Genomic DNA, 17,680 nt, shown 5'->3' on the forward strand with positions numbered 1-17,680 from the left:
GGTCCAAGGGTCATGGCGTTTGGGCTCCAGCTAGTCACCACAAAAGGATGGATCCCATAAACACAGCAATAACCATAAAGGGGTTGGCGGAAATCCGGGAACACCAGACCAACGAAGTTCGAGAGGCTTTTGGGCAAAAAGGGGGACACGTTCCTGTTCCTTTTTCTGGAGGATACACAGATCGTTGTTTGAAATCGGGGCAGAATAATCCCCTGATCTGTGCCACGACTGAAGGGTTGTCTAACCCCTAAGGTTGAAGAATGAAGAGCAGAGGATCACCCAACTGGACGACACTGGTAGCTGCAGCAATAAAATAAAGGCTAAAAGCTCTTTGGACAGAGGTTCTAGTCTGAGTACGTCTGAAGGGTATAAGGTAGCACCAAAATAAAGCTGTGGGAGACCTGGGAAGTGTCATCTGTACCTGCTATTGTTGGAATAATAGTTTTTCTTGCATCTGAACTGCGCAAACACAGAGGTCATCCCACATATGGTTCGCCCCTCAGGGGGACAAAGGACCTCAGGAGTGAGAAGAGATGAACCCGGCCACACTGAATTGAAGGGTGTTGGTGAGGTCATTATTCTAATGACCTCATCAGGGGGAATTGTTAGATTATAATATTATTTTATGCCATGTTATACCCCTAATTAAAGATTGTGAATTATTATGTAGTTTTAGTTTGCATCATTCTCCTGAGTTAGAAGAAGCTGATAACGGTTGCATTAGTTAAACTGATTTGCATTAAAGTAGACTGCTGATTTATTGTGAATGAATGATATTGTTTTATGATGCATTATACTGCTGAGTTATAAGAAATACTGTTTGCAGAAAGTCATCGCCTTATTTGTCTGATTAGAAGAGAACAGAACATACTGGAGTTTTCTGCCCCATCTCAGCAGGAGCAGATAAACGGGGAGCCAAGGTCGTAGCTTAGGCGCTGTGTGAGAGAAAGCATGTGAATGTTTAGGCTTTTTGTAATAAGGTGGAGGCACCAGAGGCTATAAGAGTTTGAGCAATGCTCCACCATTTTGAGATTTGAGGCTGTCTGCATCAGTGTCCATCTCCCACGTGTGTGATCATTAAAATCATCGTTTGACTCAACCCGACCGGACCAGTGTTGTTATTGTGGTTTTTCTCTTGTCTCCATCCCCAATAATTTTGAACCTTAACATCCTGCTTTAAAGGGCGCTTCATCTGCTGGGAATGACATGTTTCTTCTAGTATGTAAGGCTCAGCCCATCTTACTGGGACTTACTTTTGTAGATCCACATGCTCTAAACCTGCTGCTCCATGATTGGTGCAGAAGCTTTAAGCTACTATTAACAAATAATGACCATGGACTTAGTTGTTACTACAATAACTTATCATTGAGCAACTTTTAATTTTACTTGTAAAACTATGCAAGTAGAATTGAATGGGGCACAGTGAGCTGAGCACAGGCCCACTCTGTGACACTCAGAGGTTTGTGGATATCATACTGAGAGTATTGGACACAGTGCAGCCAGCTTGCAGCCACTTTCCCACCACTTTACCACAATGTTTACTTGAGACTCAGCCACACTAATGTTCCTGGGCAGACATGTGGTGCAGCATGGCTGATGGCACTGTACCTGCAGCTGTCATGGACAAGAACCACTCAATACCTCACCCAAGCCAAGCCTGTGCTGATGTTGTGATCTGAGACCGAGACACTAACCCAGGATCATGATATGATGTTGTGAGAGTTTCACTAAGAATTAGCTCTGATTACAAGATTTCAATCTATCGTAACTCTAATTTGTATTTACTTCAGTTTGTTCATCTTGGAGCTGTGTGCAGCTGAGGACAGTCTTATTATTACCAGGTGAGGATATGTAACAGCCACAGTCTGTAGAGATGATGTCACCATGGAGTGGTGACATCATTGCTTTATAAAACTGTTTATAAAGCAAATAGTTTTTTGCTGTATAAATTTGCCTGATAAATTTTGTATCCCTCCATAACTTTTGCTGTGAATAAGACATCTTCTCTGAAGTTACAGTACTTATTGGTTAGATTGAGATTGATTTTGCAAATGAACTCATTCGTGATAGCTTCGCTACAAAGTGTAAACCGAGTGTAAATTCACTGGAGAGCGACGTGTTTCCATCTGGTTTTACAGTATTATAGTATCAAAGTCTTTTTCTAGACAAAGTATTCCCAGCAGGTTATTTAAGTGTACAGTATAAGGTAAACTGTCTTCCACACGGCACATTACAATGTCACGAAACTAATATTAAATTCATCGAGTCTGCTGTTTTCCAGCTTTTACTCTTTATCGCGTCGACTGCAGATCAGTGACAAGTAGCGTACAGAACGGAGCTGGGCAAGCGGCTCCTCCTACTTTGCGCGCTCCCGTGAATGGGGAAACAATTTTTGACGGGGGTAACTACTTTGGCACAACAGCGTTCTGCCGTCAAGGGCAATCATTGTTTAAATGTGATCATGTGACTGATGCAAGCCAGATCCTTTTATTTAGCAAAACTGTGATTAATAGTTAAATATTATTGTTGAGGGGCACAGACAGGACTCCGCACGCACACACACATTAAAAAATAATAATAATATATATATTTTTTTTAAAAAGTTGCCTCAACAAAAGGGCACCTTGGGCACCCATCAGGAAAGGGGCGGGTGCTCAAGCCCCTCTAGCCCCCCCCCCCTCCCTCTGCACGTGCCTGCCTTTAAAGGTTCTTCAATGAACCACTGAAAGAAATGGTTCTTCAAAGAACCATTGTTTGAAAGGTTCTTTGTGGCACCAAAAAAGGTTCTTCTATGGCATCAGTCTAAAGAACCACTTTTGGTTCCAGTTGGCACCTTTATTTTTCTGAGTGTGGGGTGGCAAGTGCCACCCTAAAATGATCTCTTGCCACCCCAAGTGCCACCCCAGTTTTGCATATGACAGTGTTGTTTATTAAAATAAGATCGCATTAACAGTTTGAGCGTAGTTACAGTCAACAGTGAATATAAATGCTAAAACTGAGTATATTCCATAGTGTCCCCCCCTGCATCAGTAACAAATGGTTCAGCCCATAGCAGGACCGGCTTTTTTCTTGTTTTCAGCAGCAAGCGATGCTTATGATCGTGCCAGAGCACATTCTGAACAACACCATGGGAATTTCGGATTTTACACAGGTGGGTGGATGTTACACTGTGGAAATGGAGGAAAGTGAGTGTTATTAACCCTCTGTGGTCCACGGACACGCTGCACCTCCAAATCACATGACTGATGTAAGCTGCCATAGCAACAAGCTGCAGCAACGCTGAGTCTCTGTTTCAGCCACATTGAAAGTTCGGACTTCAAAGTTTTTAAATTTTAATTACAGGCCAGTAAATCCAGAGTTATGATCATATATATCAGCCACGCTTTGTTCTAAACACTGTCATCACGTTTGTGTGTGTTTTAAGCGTTTTCTAAGGACAGCGCGAAAACAGTAAAGAAAGGAAAAAATCCACGTTTCCTATCGGTGGAAAAAATGCACCATGTCGACCAAGAAAATTTCTCTAGATCCGCCCTTGGTCTTGCTGCCACTGATGGAGCTCCCACAGCCAGGGGAAGGAGTACTAGCGGTCCAGAAGCAGCGGCCAGCCAACCACTGCAGAGGCCGGCCACTTCAGAGAAAGCCAAAGACAGGACCCTGGACCCCAAGAACCACCCGACACCTGGGGGAACCCCGACCGCGCAACTAAGAGGAACAAGCCATCCCCGGAAAACAACCCTCATAGGACCATGCCAGCAAGTCTCGCACCAGTTGTGACATCACATCCTGTGTCGTGTGACATAATCGTTGTGGTGCGTTGATCAGTATCGCTTAATTTTTGTAACTTGATCCATTGTGCCGTGGTCGTTGCAATCATGCTCATTTTTCCACCATTTTAATGATGATCCTGCACCGAAGCTCAGAGACACACGAAGACACAGAGTGAGATGTTGAAGCAGTTTGAAAATGTGAATTTGTGGAGAGAAGTTTGCAAAAAACACCCTCAACAAAGTCGTGGCTTCCAGGTTTGGCTTCTCCTTATCAGCTCGTGTGACGTGAGCATAAATCTTTGCACAGATAATGTTCATATGTGGATTCCTGGTTTCTGCAGTTAATTGTGACCCAAAGCGTATTTTTAAAGTGGTTCCAGGCAATAAAGTCTAAAAATAAATACATCTACTTCCTTTTTCTGTGTTCCAGCCTCAGTGACTCTGACACAGTGCTGTAATATTTACACCTCTGATGAAAACAGAGTTTGTAGTTGCAGAGAAATACTCGACTCATTTTGGGCATTTACGAGCAGGAACCTCAGAAAGCCCCTCGCTGCTTCACTGGTTTAGAAGCAAAGCAAACATTAGTTCACAGTGATGTTAATTAAGGCCCAAAGTTTAGGAACGAACGTCAGCACTTCACTAATGAATGTAATGCTGATTCATGTGCTTGTTTTGTAATGTGCATGTTGTGCGTTGCTATTTCCCATATTCTTTGGCACTGATAGATGAAGAGTCTCAGGCAGGACCGAGGCTGCCAGCTGCTGACAGTGAGCAGGGAGAGAGCAGCAGAAGCTGGGCAAGAGCAGGGCACCTTCAGCCCCCTTCATCAGTCAGAAATCATTTGGGTGTCTGTGTGAAATGTCTGATTTTTAAAATCTTTTTGTAGACATATTTATTAAATGTTTAACAATTATATAGAAGAAAGACAATGTAAAGAACAAAACCTGACAAAACAAAAATGAGTTGAAGTTATGAACTGTTTCTGAGAGACAAATAACACCAGGATCCTTTTTGTGTAGCTGACAGCTGGTAACTGTGCAGGGGCGGGTCTAGCAAAGTGTTGCCAGGGGGCAGGTAGGGCATTAACAGGGAGAGGGGCGCACAAAGAAATACTTTTCTTTCTTGTTCTCATTTAAAATGTCTCACTTTTAATAAATAATTATCTGAATCTTACAACAAACGTTTTCATCTGATGTAAAATGTATAGAAATCCATTATTGTACATAGTCATTTTTTTAGGGTCCCATCATAATTTCTTCAGAAGTAAGTACTGCATATGATGCCAGTGTTTCCCACATTTTCTAGATTCTGCACCAGTACTGTGTGTAAAATGCATCAAAAAGTCAGTTTGATTCTTTCTCAGCTGTCTTTCTGTCTCCTTTCACTTTTTAAAGGTTGCCATGTTAGAAAACATATTTTGCCCTGCCGTGCTGTTTATTGATGTGGCAAATAGAGCAGGGCGATATGGCCAAAAATATTTATCACGATATATATTTGAAAATTTGCGATAACGATATAACTGACGATATAATTGATGCGAGACAAAATACAACTCCACAACATTACTAGTGCAAAAAGACAACCTTCCATTTATTTTCACTTAAACAAGAAGCTGGTTTTTATGTACATTAAAGCTTTATAAAAATGTAACAGTGCAAATGCAAATTCCTTGCTGAAAGTTTAACCAAAAGGCATTTCCAGTAGAAATGGGCTGACATATCCTGAGCATAACCATGTATAATATCCACTGAAGTTAAAAAGAGGTGCTTTGCAACATTAAACTGCAGTGTGCAGTACGTATTTTTCGGACCATAAGGTGCACGGGATTATAAGGCACATTAAGCGAAACAAAGCAGTCAGATAAATCAAACTTTATTCAACTCATTCTTGCTTCCTCCACTTCTGTACCATTGATTCATTAGTGTTGAATTCTCTGGCAGCTGCTCTATTCCCATGTTGTTGCAGTATATTAATGACTGACCTCATATTGTGGATTGATTATCTCAGTTGTTCTCCTGACTGAAGTTTGGTCCGTTTACAGCATCCTGCCATGCGACTGAATTTGTCTCCAACTATCAGGAACCTTAACGTTAACTTTTACAAGTGGAAAAGTGTTAGTGTTCGTCCTCCAGCTTCACTGTTTATGTTATGCTAACATAGCTGTGTCGCTAGCGATCACGTAGCACATCATTATATACCAGCTAGCCCAACTTCAGTAACCCTACAAACGTCACTGCTGTTTAGTTTCCTGTCTTCATTTATGTTGGAAGTGATAGCAGAGCTGTACGTTTGAATTTTTTCAGAAATCTCTCAGTCAGAACATGCAATATCATGCTTAGGTAACTATCAAAACTAGCGAGCTAACTTCCGCTAGCTTCCTGCTAACTTCTAACTCCGTTAAATGTAATAAATTTTGTTTTCATGGATGCCTGGAAGTTAAACTTCATAGTTACACCTGGTAAAGCAGCAATGCTGATCGTTTTATTAAAGATGAAAGAATTTAGACAGTTTTTAACTCTCAGTGATGCTGCAGTGTTGTTTGACCTGAGAAATACGGGGTTTAGGACCCAGATTACTCCCAGATTTAAGAGCATCTTAGTCCGACAAATACGACAATAAGGACAGCCGCTTGCATGTTCTGCAAAAAATGTGCTTTGTCTTGTATCTGACGGACAAACACCAAACCAGTTCCACATCACTGAAGTTGCACCATTTTTACAAACCAATTCTGGTTCATCTGTTTCACTCAACAATCGGCCATGTGCGTATGAAAACAAAGGCACTGCGCATGCGCGTTTTACTCCTATTCTATCGCGATATTTCATTTTCCTATCGTTGCCTAACATTATACCGGTATTACCGTGAACGGTATAATATGGACCAGCCCTAGTGGCAAATGAAAGGTTTATGAAAATATATCTAAATCTGTCATCAGTAATCAGCAATGATCATGTCTCACCTCTAGTCTCTGTCTTAATTTCAGGTTTCCACCGTGTGTTGTAGATGTTCAGGAGGTTAACTCGACCAACAGTCTACTTCCTGTTTAGAATACCAGGACAGGGAGGATGGTGCAGGTTTAAGTTTATTAGACTGATGCATGTATACCAACAAGACAGCGTCCATCACTGTGACAACAGCGTTTGTTTTCATTCAAAGGCTTCATGGTTTTTCCTATATGTAAAACTTTTACCACCGGCTCGTGTGACAAGACTCCCCCCTTATGCCTTCGGGTGCAGTCTTGACTCTACTTAAACATTCTGTGATAAAAGATACATCTCGAAAAATAAATATCAGTCTAGGGTTCATATTAGGGCTGGGCGATATGACCCAAAATTCATATCTCGATATTTTTTACCTGGATGGCGATATAAGATATATATCTCGATATTATTATTTTTTTAAGCCATAAGTTAAGAACAAAAAGAGAGATCTTAGTCACACTGTGTCCCAGCTGTCACACGGGCACTTTTATTTACATACAGCGTAGATGTACATGAAGAAATTACTCAAAAATAAATTATCAGCATTTATTAAATAATCATGGTCCATAAATAAAAGAAAACAATGTTGTTTTTGTGCATAACAAAAAGCTCACAATTGTGCAGTCAAAATGTAAACTAATAGATGCTGAGCGTAATAACAAAGAGACAGATTTCACAGCTGCACCACGTCTCTGAACAGGTCTCTGAACACGTATCACTCCGCGAGGCTCCTCCTCGGTAGCCGTAGTCCTCTGACAATCCATCAAGCGGTGCAACTCCGTAGCTTAGCAAAGTCATATTAAAACATTTTTTGACAGATTGCTGAGCGCTGTGTACCACATAAAATCGGTTCGCGGTCAGTAAGCACAACCAGAATTCATACATAAGGTGCACTGTCGATTTCTGAGAAAATGAAAGGATTTTAGGCCGTGCAGCACCTCCGGGCTGCATGTCGTTAGCGCGGTTAGCGCGGTTAGCGCGGTTAGCTCGTTAGCGCGGTTAGCTCGCTAACACGTTGACACCGTCCAGCCCCACGCACGGTAACTTGCTAACGGAGATTTTCCGCTTTCATCTTGTCATTGCCTGCAGGTGAAGCTATGGGGGAGGCGGAGTTGTGTTCAGTGAAGGAGAGGCGAGGCCGAGTAACGCAGCGTAGAGACAAAAGTGGACGAAAGAGAGGCAAACCTGCGGCTCCACAAGTATAATTATAACGTAACATAGACTATATCGATATAAACGATATTGTCATATCTTATATCTCGTATGAAAATATATCGATATTTTTAAAAAACTCGATATATCGCCCAGCCCTAGTTCATATGATTCTCGTGTCTACACAGACAAGCGGAGGCTAAGGAAATACACTTAACCGATTAAGGCTAATACATCTGAATACTCAAATGATAAGACACCATGCAATAAACCCAACACAGGATCTCAGGGTTAGAAAATGTATTAACCCTTTACAGCCGATCGGAGCGGGCACGCTCTGTTTTGCGTAACTATTTTTAAATCCCGGTAGCTCTGCAACCACATATGCTAGTGCAATCATTTTTTTTGCATATGAAACTGGAGGAGTTGTACTTACATCTTATGCTTGTCCTAGGTCACAGTTTCCTTCCACATATAGCTTTGCAAAAACTGCATAAAAATCACTTGCAGCAACAAAAACATGATATTCCAGAAACACGCTTCGCCGACCCGATGTTTGTAACACTTCCTACGTCCATCAGCGCGAACTATCACATGACCGCATGACCTGCCCGAAAACGGAAGTGACGTCATTTTGCGGAAATTAGTTTTTTTTACCATCGTGACCTCATGAGCTTATACTTGTGTTTTTAAAAGTTATGTTTGAGTTTATGACTTTCTGTGTCGTTTCTGGGATGCTTAGGACTCATATTGCACTGCTGGAAATAGTTTATTTTGATGCATATGCTGTTATTTTGCAAATTTGCACTATAATATTTATTTTCGTTTTTCCTGCAGTATATAAAAATTGGTGTATTTCAAAAATAAAACTATGAAGACACTTAAAATAAATTTCCTGTGGTGGGAAACTAGTTTGTGCAACTTTTTTGTATTTACAGTTTTGAGGGATAAGCCTCTTAAATTTCTCTAACTAGAAATATATGTTAAAAAAACAAAAACGATTTTCAATTTTTTTGTAGTTTATTGCACTTTTTTTGCAATTTATGTAATTACTATGCACCTAATGCAGACATATTATTAAAGTTTGGTATATTATGGTTGTATTGATGTATAGCAACTTGAAATGCTCCCAGAAATGGCTCCACAGCATGTAAACATATAATATAAGCTCTGGCGGACTTGGTTCTATGGTAGGTCTTAAAGGGTTAATAAATTGCAGGAAATTCACATCCAACCCTTTTTCCTTCATGAAAAAAACACATATACAAAACATACAATAAACCCCGGGGATAGATTTTAGTATTTTTGCCCTTAACCTGTCCAATGTTATTCTTTCCCCAGAGTGCACTCTTAGGCTACGTTCACACTGCAGGTCTTAATGCTCAATTCCAATTTTTTGATCAAATCCGATTTTTTTGTCTGCTCGTTCACACTACAAATAAAATGCGTCAGCAAACGCGTTCTAGTGTGAACGCTCAAAGCGGCCCGCATGCGCAAAAGAAGATGTCACACACAACGCGCTCTGTTTAGACCCAGAGCAAACAGTATTGTTTGACCCTTCGGACTTTACGTTTCCCAATTTTTGCTATAAGTTATTTTGTTATTTACATAATAATGTAAATAACCTAATAATGATCCTTACTGCTGTTTTAGAGGAGCGGTGCTTCAAATGATAGTTGCACATTTCTGTCAGAATCTGCAGATTATGCAGTCCAAATCAAATGTTAACGTTTCTCCAACGTTGTCTTCCCAGCAGTCTCACCGGATGGCCAGGAAGCGTTCGCGATGTATTATCAGGCGCTTCTCTGGCGCTGATAATTGGTGTCTGTCTTGTGTCAGTGACGTAAAAGACGGATTTAATGCGACTTGACCATTCACACAGCAGTCGCTTTCTGAAACATCGGATATGTTTCGGATTCAGTACAACATACGAAAGTGACCCAGATCGGATTTGAAAATATCGGATTTGTGCCGTTCACACTGTCATACCATGATCGGATATGGGTCGCATAGGGTCAAAAAAATCGGATTTGATGCGCTTTCGCCTGCAGTGTGAACGTAGCCTTAGTTTATTTTTGTTGTTGGCGCGCTTTAGTTGGAGCTCTTAATAATAACAATACCTCCGAGTATCCGTGACGTCTCGACCTCCTCCGATGAATAACTCGCTCTTTGTGGTAGCAACCGTCTCCACTCGCGGCAGCGAGCAACGAATCTCCGGTTCCTTAGATAGCAGCGAATCATCCACGGTTAGCGACTCTCTCCCGAGACAACTCTCAAAACTCCGTCTCTCCGCTCCGGCGGAATCTCCGTTAGCCAGGACCGTGGCGTTAGCCTAGCTCCAGCTAGCCAACGTAGCCAAACGTGCCCCGTGCTTTCTCCAGCACAAAAGGTACGGGAAGCCCGGCTCAAACACTCCGAATGATTACCGGGAAGTCCGCAGGCGGGTAATGCGTTGTTGCCGAACAACTTTGGTGACATAAGCAGTCCCGAAGCCCGTGCTTCGTCTATGCCATTTTAGTAATCCTCCTTTTTTCCCTCTCTTTCTCCGTCCTTCCTCTCGACTTCTTTTCCCCCGGAAGTCATCTGCAAGTCATGACCTCTCGTGACGTAGCATACAAACAAATTACACCTCTTCTCTTTTAACAGACATTCACATTCCATGAAATTATGTTTTTTTAACGTAACTGATTTTTCCACACACTATTTATGCAATTTAATACAAACATTTATATCACATATTTATACCACTCTTAACCTCAAAATGTTATTTTCTCTTCGACTTATTCTCATGAAAAACACAAAATAAATACCACTGATATTCATCAGAGTATTACATATAATACCTGGTGGGCCGGTCTCCAGTCAAAATGCCCGGGCCGATTTTTTGTCCCAGTCCAGCTCTGGTCAGGAGTCACAGTCAAGTGTGAGCTGCATGGCCCCTCTATGAACATTGTGGCTTTCCTAATGGCCCCTGTTGAGTCTAATTGTTGAATGTTATCAATGTGTTTCTTAAATTTTACAGGTCTTAGTTCAATCTGTAGGATCAAGACATTCCTTTGATCCTGACCACCTCTCCAGCCACTCTGTGCTGGGGGAGGATTATTGTCGACACATCTCTGTGAAGATTCTGTTTCTTGCGTGGTCAGCTTCCTGCCCTTTAGTGGCTTCACTGTGTTGTGCACGCTGAACCAATACAGGAAGTGAACCATATATTGGGTGTGGGGTAGATTACCATTTTATGACTAAGGATGCTGGAAGTCACACACACACAGAGACACACAAACACTAACTCACTCAAACAGCTGAACTACAATGATCCATGTAGCAAACACAAACTGTGATATCGCCTTTGGGCTTTTGGAGCCTTGACCTGACTTTTAAAAAAAGCGCGTTCATGCAAACATCGTCGGGTCTGCCGTGATATGTTTACAACGGGACTTCTGCTCCTGAACCTCTGCGCACAGCGTCTGCAGGTCGGGGCTGTACGAAGTCACTTTATCTCTACAGGACTGTAAGCTGTCGTCTGTGAGGCGTGAGCGTGTTTGTTTGAACACAGTTCACGGTGGAGAACAGCTGCTGACATAATGTGGATCCCAAGATCCATAACTGGCCTACCTGGGGCTGAAAGTCTCCATAAATGCAGGCGTTTCGGCGGCTACACCGGCTTCCACGAGTGTGACGCTTATTTTGAGAAAATAATAGAATATAAATGTATTTTTATATTCCAATATCACAATAATCTTCCAATGTAGAACTACAAGTTAAAAAAGAACTAAGATAAATCAAATCCACTTCAGCTAAATACTTCTCATTTATTTCCATCTTACATGCTGTGACTGCAGCCATTCCCACATCTCTGTGAATGGGACTCATGGACATGGATCAGTGGTTGTTGATCAATGGTCCTGAGAATCTGCATAATTAAGATGAAGGAACGGAGCTCCCAGCCCATCGTTCCTGCAGCTGCTTTCAGTCTTTATGCAAATGTCCTGTTTGTAAGACTGAAACCTGCAGCTGAGACTGAAGACGTCACCTGATGATGACGACACGTTTCTCCCACAAAACGCTGCGTCCAGATGAACAGAAGCAACAGACTCACTTTCCTGGATGATTGAGATGCATCAAGACTTCATTGTGTGTTACTTCTCATTCAGCACAGACACATTATTCCTGTTAGGTCATGTCAGCTGTCACTCAGTACAAGCACAACTGTGAACAACACAAACTTCTCTTCAATGTGTCACAGAAACACTAAGTGTGAGAGCCTGTATGACACACAGGACAGACTGTAAGCTCTGCTGGCTGCACAGCACTTTGTAGCAGTTTTCCAACATGTCCTCCACCCGTGATGTCAGTGGTGGGACCCCAGTCACAGCACTCAGCACCACCTCCTTTAAATGGATTTTATAGCAGTTCCTCCCGTTACTCGGTGCAACGCTTCTTAAATGTGTTTTTGCAGGATAAAACACAGCAGGTGGTGTAGAGAGGACGTCAGCTGACGGAGCAGAGGGAGGCAGACTGTGGATAAATGACAGAGTGAGAGGAGAGCAACCATGACAGAAGCACAGGTGTGGCAGATAGAAGTGGCTTTATAGACACTTATTGTCAGTCCTCGTGCATGCTGTGGAAATAAGTGTCTGTGTCATGAGGTGACATGTGAGCTTATCTTTGGTCAATAAAGCTGAACGACCAGTTTTCACTTTGCTTGTTACGCTTGTTTAGTGACGTCTGGGTTTCTGTGGAGCCCGAATTTTGATGAGTTCTGGTGAAATCATCTGAGATCATCTGAGCATCGGTGAAGAGTCAGCAGAGAAAGTGTGGGACAGAAGTTTGCTTTGGACACATGGACTGAAATCAAAAAGTAACAAACAGGATTTCCAATGGACAGTATGGAGAAGTGAAAGTACACAAAGGCTGTGCTGGAACACGTGTGTTACACTTTTTGACAGCTGAGAACAAAACACAATATTTTGCATCATCTCTGCAGTGTCTCTTCTTTCCTCTGCTGTTGTGCTTTTAGCTCCAAACTGTTTCAAATTGTTTGTCAGCAAGCTGACCTCTGACCTCTGCAGTACTAACTCCTGACCCGTACAAAGAGCGGGCGTTTCTGACCTTTGACCTGCAGCTGTATGTCTCTCAGTCTCAGTTCTTCTCTCCGTCACTGATGGAGCAGGTGTAGTTGCTGCTGACAGTCAGTCGTTTGTTTTCTCAGAGTGAGGCTGAAGTCTGAACTGTTCAGAGCATCAGGTCTCATCAACGTGCGCTGCTGTAACGCCGCTTTGTCCTCTGAGATCACCAGGTATGAAACCTGAGTGCTGACAGAGCAGCATGTTCCCCCTCATTCACCTCCACCACCACAGCCAAGGCATGCTGGGAAACTGAGGACACACAGACGGAGAACTGAAGTGTCTGCTGTGTGTTCATCTCAGAGTCCTCACAGGTGACACATTAGCTCCAGAACACCAAGCCAGGTGTTTGAAGCCTGACAGGGATTCTTCCCATCCAGAGGGAGGATTTAGCTGCACAACAATGAACATTAGTGTGTAGTTTAGAAACACAGACTGTGCCTGCACTGCATCTAGTGAAGAAAAGTGTTACTGCGAGAGAACCAGGCTCCTTTAAAGCAGCTGATATTAAGGTTGAAAAATCAACAATAAGCTGATGTAATCAACGTTTCACAAAATGGTCAGCAGCTAAAATCTGGAGCCGTTCTTTGGTGGTAATTAACAGTTTGTTCTTGTTAGCTAATTATGTCATTAAAGGTAGCAGCAGAAGCCTTGTGTTGAAAGCCCATTCACTCACACATTCACACAGTATGTGTGTGTCTGTGTTACACTGTGGACATCCCTTCTGTTGGAGCGCCATCTTGTGGCAGGTTTAAGAAATGTTCTTCTTGTAAATCCAAACTGATGCACCTCCATAGCAGACTGTGGAGGCTTTCAGTGACATGAAGACTTGATTTATACTGTCATATTCTCCTGTTACACAAAGCACAGCACGCTGAACATGGATGAACTGAAACTCCCAGCATCTGACTGAGGAAAAGCACAAATCATTCTCACACTGACTCCTGCTTGATTTTAGATTTGCTTTCAAATCCTCACACTTTCATATGAAGCACTAAATGGGCTCCAGACTGTTTATCTCAGCTTCCTGTCAAACACACTGCTGCTCACACCGAGGCTCAGTTTACTCCTCCAGCCTGGCTTAACCTGCTGTCTGTTAAAAACAGTCCCACACTCCTCTGTTTAATCCTTCTGATCAGACTCTTTGATTTTGTATTGTTTTTACCTGAAGTTGTGTTTTTGACATGGTTCTGTCTGTGAAATAAAGCTCACACACACACTGCTACAGTCCTTCATACACTTAGAAACGAAGCTGCTCCTTTCCTCAGTGCTGACACATAAAGAAGAGTTGCTTTTATATCCAACACGTCTCTGTTCCAGAAAACAGCTTCAGCAGCCTCTGAGTCTGAACTTGGAGTTGGTTATAAGCCACAGGCCTGTGTGCACAGCAATGAGGAAATATAATGCAGTAAGTGAAACATGGATGTGTGGAACAGATTATCCCAAAGGTTGATTCTGTTCATCTGGACGTTCTCAGTGAAACATTTGGTCTCTCGGTCAGGTGACTCCTTTAGTCTCAGCTGACTGCAGCTTTCCAAACCTTTGTCACTGGATCACTCACTTCATCTCCAACGTGTCCCTGACACAGACAGCTGGAGCCGTTACAGCAAAATCATTGATCATCGTTTTTAGAACATTAGCTGGTGTTGGTGGGCAGGCTAGCAGTGCTAATTGTTAGCACTAGTTCTGCTGCTCTCCCTTTGTCTCTGTTATTGTTGGTCTTTAGTGAACAATAGAAAGTGTCTTCATGAGACTGTTGCCTAATGTTCAAATGTAGATAACACCACCTGCACCAACCTGTTACACAGCACAACCCTCTGGTGTAGCTTTGGCTGGAGCACATATTGGCAGCTCCAGTGACATCACCACTCCATGGTGACATCATCTCTACAGACTGTGGCTGTTACAGATCCTCACCTGGTAATAATAAGACTGTCCTCAGCTGCACACAGCTCCAAGATGAACAAACTGAAGTAAATACAAATTAGAGTTACGATAGATTGAAATCTTGTAATCAGAGCTAATTCTTAGTGAAACTCTCACAACATCATATCATGATCCTGGGTTAGTGTCTCGGTCTCAGATCACAACATCAGCACAGGCTTGGCTTGGGTGAGGTATTGAGTGGTTCTTGTCCATGACAGCTGCAGGTACAGTGCCATCAGCCATGCTGCACCACATGTCTGCCCAGGAACATTAGTGTGGCTGAGTCTCATGTAAACATTGTGCTAAAGTGGTGAGAAAGTGGCTGCAAGCTGGCTGCACTGTGTCCAATACTCTCAGTATGATATCCACAAACCTCTGAGTGTCACAGAGTGGGCCTGTGCTCAGCTCACTGTGCCCCATTCAATTCTACTTGCATAGTTTTACAAGTAAAATTAAAAGTTGCTCAATGATAAGTTATTGTAGTAACAACTAAGTCCATGGTCATTATTTGTTAATAGTAGCTTAAAGCTTCTGCACCAATCATGGAGCAGCAGGTTTAGAGCATGTGGATCTACAAAAGTAAGTCCCAGTAAGATGGGCTGAGCCTTACATACTAGAAGAAACATGTCATTCCCAGCAGATGAAGCGCCCTTTAAAGCAGGATCTCACTTTAAACCTAAAGAACTTGCTATGAGCATGCAGTGCATTCATGGTTATTATTCATACGATTGTGGGGAGCTAATAAAGTGCAACTATCACATTACATTTTATTATTAAATTGTTGTTAACAATCCCTTCACTTCTGCTTATCTAATTCATGGTTGCAGGATGGCTGACAGCTTCCATTAGGCAGGAGGTAATGTCCATTCTGGCCACAGTGCAACCCACAATGTGTAACTGACACTATTATATTGCATTATGTCACATTGTTACATCTTTTTAATAAATGATGACAGTCAGCTGAATTTGCTGCCCCCTTGGTGGAGGACATCAGGATCAGCAGCTGCTGCTCCATCACAAACACCACAGAAGAAGAACAACACTGGATCAGATTATCTGGACGTGTTTGACAGGGACAGTGTTCATGTTCATGGACATCAGGACAAAAACAGACGATGGAAACCTGCCAGATTTGAGCTAAACTGCTCGTTTCCATGTGTAGTCCCTGGGAGGTCACATGACCAACAAAGACACACAAGCTGTGTCCCAAATCGTCGGCTGCATCCTCCGGAGGCCGCATTTGAAGGCCGATGACGTCACAGCCAGGCGACGAAGGCTGTCCCGATTCCTCGACTCCTTCAAATGCGTCCTTCATTCCCCCGAATTTGAAGGATGGGTCGGGTGTGTCCTTCGTGGCCCACCATATCCCAGAATTCATAGCGCGGCACAGCCAAATTTCAGCTGCCAACAATGGCGGCCGCTACTAAGTTTTAAAATTTAACGAGGGAGTACTACTTACTTACAATGAATTCCTTACACTATATAATTTTCCCGTCAGTGTTGGGGAATTCTCAATGGTGCTTGGTGCCATACCCTCAGGGACTTTAATGTTACATAAAAACACTGACAGCTCAATATCTGCCTCAGTCACTCTCCCTGATCCAGCTGAGTCAGCAGTGGGAAAAATCTGCTTTTCACAGGAACTTGGTAACAGCAATAAGAGAATACGTAGTTTATTCCAAGAAGATATCATGTCTCTCCCATATATAGAATATCTTACTGGAACCGACATGTTCCAGATATCACCTGGAAGATAGTCTGGATGATCCCATAAATATCTAATTGTGAACAAGGTGAAGGAAATCTCATATAAAATTCTTCATAAATGTGACCCAGCCAGTCACTATATGGTAACATTTAAAAGAGACATAAATACTAATTGAACTTTCTGTGGGGATCATCCAGAAACTGTGGCACATCTCTTTTGGTTCCTCTACACAGAGATTCTGGAAGAATTGAGCAGTTTTGTTATTGTCCATATTTTAAGGGAGTTTTCTTTACGATGGGAAAATGTTTTATTCTGTTTCTTTAAGTTCCCCAGGAAGAATGATAAATGTTTTTTATAAAAAAAATTGTTAATACTTTTAGCTATTTTATATCCATGAATGTAAGTTTATTAATAAAACACCATATTTCTGCCTTTTTATAAGGATATGAATTGTACATACAATCAATTTCAGACTCAACCAACAAAAAGCCTCTCAGAACAATATTTATATGTTGATTTTTTTCGCCTACTCATATCATAATTTTTTTACTCCTGGTTCTGTATGTTCATGTTCTGTTCTTTTGTAAACTTCATCTGTTTGTATGTTGTATACTCATTGTGTTTCAATAAAGTTCGATTTAAAAAGAGGTACGTTCTAAACGAAGCTTCAGACGTCACTGATCACGTGACTCTGGCCAAACGAATCAAGCCTCGACACGGTGCTTCTGAAGCAGCGCGTTGATCTTTCTGACACACACACCGGAGCGTCAGCTTCAAGCGGACCATCACTACGTCTCACATCTAAAGGTGTCAAGGTAACTTTGAACTGAGTTCAGTCAATCTGGAGTTTTTCCAAGTTTTCTGTTGCTCTCTGTGAGAGAAGAGCGTTAAAGGCGGGGCTCTCCAGAAATCCCAGAAATCAACCTTAGACAAAGTGAATCTGTGAACTAAGGTGTAGGTCTGTTAGGCAGGTCTGTGCAGAGAGGTTTAAAGGGGCGGGTGCTCAAAGTTAAAAAG

The 17,680-nt window shown here is 42.2% G+C and overlaps 2 protein-coding genes and 1 long non-coding RNA gene across 3 annotated transcripts in view; 1 reads left to right on the top strand and 2 right to left on the bottom strand.

Moving 5' to 3' along the window:
• LOC146634315 (uncharacterized) overlaps positions 1 to 10,462 on the bottom strand; it is a 28,348-nt gene extending 17,886 nt beyond the window's left edge. The window contains exon 1 of the long non-coding RNA XR_014907028.1: positions 10,024 to 10,462. This is a non-coding gene — a long non-coding RNA (uncharacterized LOC146634315). The remainder of the gene's footprint in view (positions 1 to 10,023) is intronic.
• Positions 1 to 17,680, top strand: part of LOC146634309 (protein NLRC3-like) — a 709,813-nt gene that overhangs the window by 630,067 nt on the left and 62,066 nt on the right. The window lies entirely within an intron of this gene.
• LOC146634314 (NLR family CARD domain-containing protein 3-like) overlaps positions 1 to 17,680 on the bottom strand; it is a 494,998-nt gene that overhangs the window by 187,710 nt on the left and 289,608 nt on the right. The gene's annotated exons all lie outside the window — the stretch shown is intronic.

This window comes from Diplotaxodon limnothrissa, linkage group LG3 (genome assembly GCF_057381915.1).
Source record: "Diplotaxodon limnothrissa isolate DT_005_m linkage group LG3, D_limnothrissa_male_GT1.1, whole genome shotgun sequence".
NCBI lineage: Eukaryota > Metazoa > Chordata > Actinopteri > Cichliformes > Cichlidae > Diplotaxodon > Diplotaxodon limnothrissa.